Genomic DNA, 5,763 nt, shown 5'->3' with positions numbered 1-5,763 from the left:
TTTCATTTATTTTGTCATTTTGTTCTTGTATTTTCTTCCAAAATTCTTCTAAGGTTTTTTCTGTGTTTTCTTTGGTCTCTCTCTCAATCCTTTGAAGTTACTTAAAGATAATTCTTTTAAATTCCTTATCAGAGAGTTCCAGTGCTGCTGCTTTTTCAGGGATGTGTTCTGAGTCTGTATCCTGCTCCCTTGTTTCTACCACTTTATCCTGCTTCTTTATGTGGACTGTGATGGTCTGTTTTTTTCTGAGGCATCATGGCTTTGTTGTTTTTAGATCTCTGTTAACTCTTTGTGAAGAGCAGCCAAAGGTCATTCAGGCTTTTCTTGGTGATTTTTTATCGTTGGCCCAGTGGTGGAGAAGGAGGTAGTGCCTCTCACTCAGTAAGTGAAGTTGCAGGAGGTGTCGATGTAGTTGTGTCTTATGGGGACTGTTGTTGTCTCCCACTCAGTTAGACACAAATTACAATTGAATAACCACCAGAAAACTAAAAGCCCATGGATGAAAAACACACCATGTAATCACACAGGAACAGTAGCTAAAATAATAAAAAAGGGAAAAAATAGAATGAAAAACAAGAAAACCTGCAATATCTGGGGATAGGGCACTAAGAAAAAAAAATAGGGAAGGAGAATAATAAATGAAGAAAAGAAAAATGGGAATAATGCAAAACGATAAACAAAGGTATGGGGTTAACAATGAGAAAAAAGGGGGAAAAGATAGGGGAAAAAAAAACAAACCTTAAATTAAAAAAATAAGTAAATTTCAACCACACACAGGAAAAAGATAAAATGCTGAAAACCTGGGAGGGGAAGATTAAGAATTATAATAAAAAGGATAAAAGTATTAATAATATTAGTTGTTTTAAAATAGACAAATACAAGCAAACTAATCACCATAGAAAAGAAAGCAAAAAATAACAAAATAAAACTTAGAAAAGAGAAAAAAATAATCGGTGGAGTACACGGCAGGACACCCAGGCTCTGTCTGAGCACACAGATTGTGATGGAGTTCCTATGGGTCCAGAAGGTAGGCGGGAGTGTGGGATGGCTGCACCTCTGTTCATCAAGCGGGTATAGGATATAAGAGTAACAAGAGGAATGTCGTGCCTTTTCAGTCTTGCAGGTTCCGAGTGTCCTTGGGGTTGCTGGAAAGCAGAAAGTGTTCTTAAGCCCCAGGAATCTGTAAGCATGCTATTTCTTTAAATATCCAAAATAGTCAAGCTGCTTTTTAAACCTTCAAAATGGTGGCACCCTCTGGACTGGCAGAAGTCCACAGCTCAGCCCACCTTTCTCTTCACCTTCTGTGTTTGTTCCCCAGCCACTGTGTGCAGTCCTCCATGCAGTCCCTGGCTAGCAGGGTGATTTTTAGGTTAATTCTTAGGTCCTACCACCACTCAGGAATCTTCAAGCTGTCTGTGCCATTAGGATTTCTCAGGATTGCTGCCAGACCGCGGCTCCATATGTCTCCTTTTTTGGTATTTTCACACAAATTCTTCTGCTAGTTGGAGTTTAGTTCACTTCTGTATCCTTCCCTTCAAGGCTCAGGGGTCCAAGACTATCTTTTTTGACTGTATTAATTGATTTCCTTTTTTTTTTTTTTTTGTTGAAGAGGGTCTGTGCAGTCTTTCTGCCTAGTCTGCCATCTTCTTAGTTCTATTCTTAAAGACTTCTGGTAGCATAGTTCCTAAGGTACTTGACTGCTAACCAGAAGGCTGGCAGTTCAAACCCACCAGCCACTCCTCAGAAGGATGGTTGGGCAGTCTACTTCCATAGTGATACTGCCTTGGAAACCCCAGGAGGGGTCGCTATGAGTCAGATCTGACTCGACTGCACATAACAACAACAACAACAACAAGTTCTATTCTGTTCATCTATATGTCTGTCCTTAGACCAATAGCACACTGTGTTGATTACTGTAGCCTTTTAGTAGATTTTTAAATCTGGAATTGTGAGGAGTACAACTTTTATTTTATTAAAACATTGAGCTATTCTTATTTCCTTGAAATGTCATACACATTTTAGGGTCAATTTCTGCAAAATTTCAAATTTTGATAGGGATTGAATTCATTCTGAAGATCAATTTGGAAGCATTTCCATGTTAAAAGTATTAAATCTTCTAATGTATATACACAGAATGTCTTTATTTATCATTAACTTCTTTCATTGGTGGTTTGTCTTTTTCAGTATATAATCTTAACATTTCTTTTGTTAAATTTATTCCTAAACATCTTATTCTTGATGTGATTATAAATGGACTTGTTTCTTAATGGTCTGATACAGACTGGTGAAACTCCCAAGAATGGCCCCTAGTCACCCTTTGGTTCTGTAATTAAACTGACTCCTGTTGCTTCCAGGCAAACAATAGGCATGTGAGGTGAACATTTACACGAGATAGGTACACTACTTAGAGCAGTCAACCTTGGTCAGGTCAGAACAGCAGAACTTGCACAGGAAGATAGCTCAGATGGCTGGAATGCATACAAAGGTAGGACACAGGGAAAAGGTACCCACAGGGAGAAAATGGGAATAGAGATGTTACATTATGGGGATTGCAGTCCATATTATGGGAGCTCTGGTAGCATAGTGGCTAAGGCACTTGACTGCTAACCCGAAGGCTGGCGGTTCAAACCTACCAGCCACTCCTCAGAAGGAAGGTTGGGCAATCCTACTTCCATAGTGATACTGCCTTGGAAACCCAAGGAGGGGTTGCTATGAGTCGGGGCCGACTTGACGGCAAATAACAACAACAACAAGTCCATATCATGAAAAAAAATATATATGAACAGTTGCATGAAAAATTAATTTGCTCTGTAACTTTCATGCAAATTACAATTTAAATAACAATGTTAAAGTTATTTCTTAATTTTATTTTCAGATGGTTCATTGCTTGTATGTAAAAACTCAACCGGTTTTTAACATTATAGTCTGTAACTTTGCTGAATGTGTTCATTAGCACTAATTGTGTGTCTTCTTTAGGATTTCCTGTATACCAAATTGTATCATCCGCAAATAAGATAGTTTTACTTTTTCCTTCCAATCTGGTTGACTTAGTTCATTATGGTTTTAGTTATGCAGTGTTGCTGATAACAGAAATATCACAAGAAACAGGAATTTGTTCTTTTACACTTTAGGAGGCTTGAAGCCCATATTGAGAATGCCAGCTCCAGAGGCTAGGTGAAGACCTCTTGACTTTGGGCTTTAGCTCTGCCTCTTGTTCCATGCTCACTGGGCAGAAGATATGGCCCCCTCCCCCTGACATTCATGTTCAGCAGCCACACATTTGAGAACCAACTTAGTGAAGATCTGACAGTTTGAAACCTAGAGGGCTGTCCCAGTTCCACCCTTTGAAACCCTAGAGGCTATGGTCCTACCCTTTGATATTGAGACAGATCTGCTTCCCATTTCTTTGGTCTCTTGATGAAACCAACTGGCCTCTTTTCTGTTCCAGCAAGTACTGCAAAGGTCTTCAGCTCTACCAATTAGTGCCCAAAGGCAACCCACTCTGCCATGAGGTGTCTTGCCCAAAGGCATACAGCTTTCTTCATCCATTGCTTTGTCTTACTCTGGTCTCTAGGCTCTGCTGTCTCTCTCCCAGTCTCTGCCAGTCTCTCTGTTGTGGTTTCAGCACAGGGATCTTGGGTCCCAGGGTGTGCCCCAGTCTTGCTTCCACATTGTAGGTATCTGTTAGAGCAGCACCCCACTCTTTGGTGCCAAATTCTGTTTTAGTTCTATAAAAGAAACACCACAAGTGGATAGCTTTAACAAACAGAAAATTATTTTACATTTTGGGAGTCTAGAAGTCCAAATTCATTGTGACAGTTCTAGAAGCTGGGTGAAGGTTGCATGACCTTAGGCTTTATCTCTGCCTCTTGTTCCAGGTCCACTGGAACTGGAGGCATCTCCTAACTCAGCTGCTGAGGCAGATGAACTCAAGGTGGCAAGTAAAATGGCACAATTCCAAGATCAACAGGAAACACAGCAGACCACTGGTTCAAGTCCAGGAACAATCCCAAGATCAACAGGCAACATGGCAGGCCACTAGTGACTCGGCCAAATGTAGGATCCGAAATGTGCCTAAAAGCTACGGATCTTCCACAAAGCTTCTCCATATATAATGGAAGCAGGCTACACCCTGAAAGTAACTTTTTAGCTGCTCATAGCATATTCCATCATGGAGGTGATTACAGTCTTGCCATTGGGAATCACTACATGCAGCTAGCTGCCAAGCCACTTAAAACCAAGCTGCAGCCAAGTTGACAAACAACCTTTAACTACCACAGTTACTTTGCCTAATTGCTTTAGCCAGAACTTCCAGTACAGTGGTGAATAGTGCAGAAGTGGTTATTCTGTCTTACTCCTGACCTTAAGCTTTTGATCTTCCATCATTAAGTATAATATGTTAGCTGTGATTTTTATTCATAGATGCTCTGCGGTTTACATTAACTTTACCCAAAGAATTTAGTCTTTCCTCTTGGTTCCTGAGAGAGAACCTCTAAAACTTTGGAATTTCCCCAGTGATTGAAGTTCTACAGACCTGATAGTGAGATGGGTTGGGTGGAGGCAAGCCAGGCTAGAAGGACCACTGCATAATTATTACCTAATGATGACATAAGTCCTCAATAAAAGCTCTGGACACTGAATCTCCATGAACTTCCTGGATGTTGAAAGACATCTGCTTTCCAGAGAGTGTCCTCTTTGGTTCATGGAAACTTCCCATTGGGAACCCTCCCAGACTTCACTCTATGTGTCTTTTCTTTATGCAGATCCTGATTTTTATCCTTTTAGAAGCTGTAACCATAGCACTTTCTGTGAGTCCTGTGAGTTGTTCTAGTGAATTGTTGAACCAGGTGTAGGGGAAGTCAGCGGGTCAAAAGGTAGTGTATCTTATGGACTCCTGAGCTGTGGCTGGTGTCTGAGGTCTTGAGCAGATATAGTAGGCTGGAGGACTGTGTCATTAAACTTGAGAAATCTGACCTAGCCCTGGGTGGTAAGGATCAGAAGAAAAAGTGCTGCATATGCAGCTGGTATCAGAACAGAAGTGGCAGAGAAATGAAAAGGGACTTTGAGATGTTTTTTATCCTCATAGATATCCTTCATCAGATTAGGAAATTCTGTTTGTATTTTGGTTGTTTTTATCATAATAGTCAATTATGTCAAATGCTTTTCCTGCATCTATTGACATAATTCTTGGTGGTGGTTTTATTTCTCCCTTTATTCTACTACTACAGGGTATTACATTAATATGTATGTTGAATCAGTCTTGCAGTCCTGCAATAAATCTCACCACCTCATGCTGCATAGTCTATATTATATACTGCTGTCATCAGTTTACTAGAATTTTGTTCAGGATACTAGCATTTATATCCAAAAAGGATACAGATGATTTTCTTATCTTGTTGTACTCTCTTTTGTTTTCAGGGTAATACTGGCCTCATTAAATGAGTTGAGTAGTATACCTTCTGCTTTAAAAACATTTAATAAAGTTCACCTATGAAGATATCTAGTTCTAAGCTTTTCTGTGTGGGAAAGTTATTGACTCAATGTTTTTACTTGTAGGTTTATTCAGATTTTTAAATTATTCTTGGATCCATTTCAGTAGTTTATGTCTTTGTAGAAATTCGTCCATGTAATATGGAATATCTAATTTGTTAACATACAGTTCATACTGTTGCATTATTGTTGTTGTTAGGTGCTGTTGAGTTGACTCCAACTCAGCAGCCCTGTGTACAACAGAACAAAACACTGCCTGGTCCTGTGCCAGCC

Source organism: Orycteropus afer, unplaced genomic scaffold (assembly GCF_000298275.1).
Source record: "Orycteropus afer afer isolate SDZICR_OR568_19922 unplaced genomic scaffold, OryAfe1.0 scaffold00656, whole genome shotgun sequence".
NCBI classification, from domain to species: Eukaryota; Metazoa; Chordata; class Mammalia; order Tubulidentata; family Orycteropodidae; genus Orycteropus; species Orycteropus afer.
The sequence above is the reverse complement of the archived record's forward strand: the minus strand, read 5'-3'. Positions refer to the sequence as shown.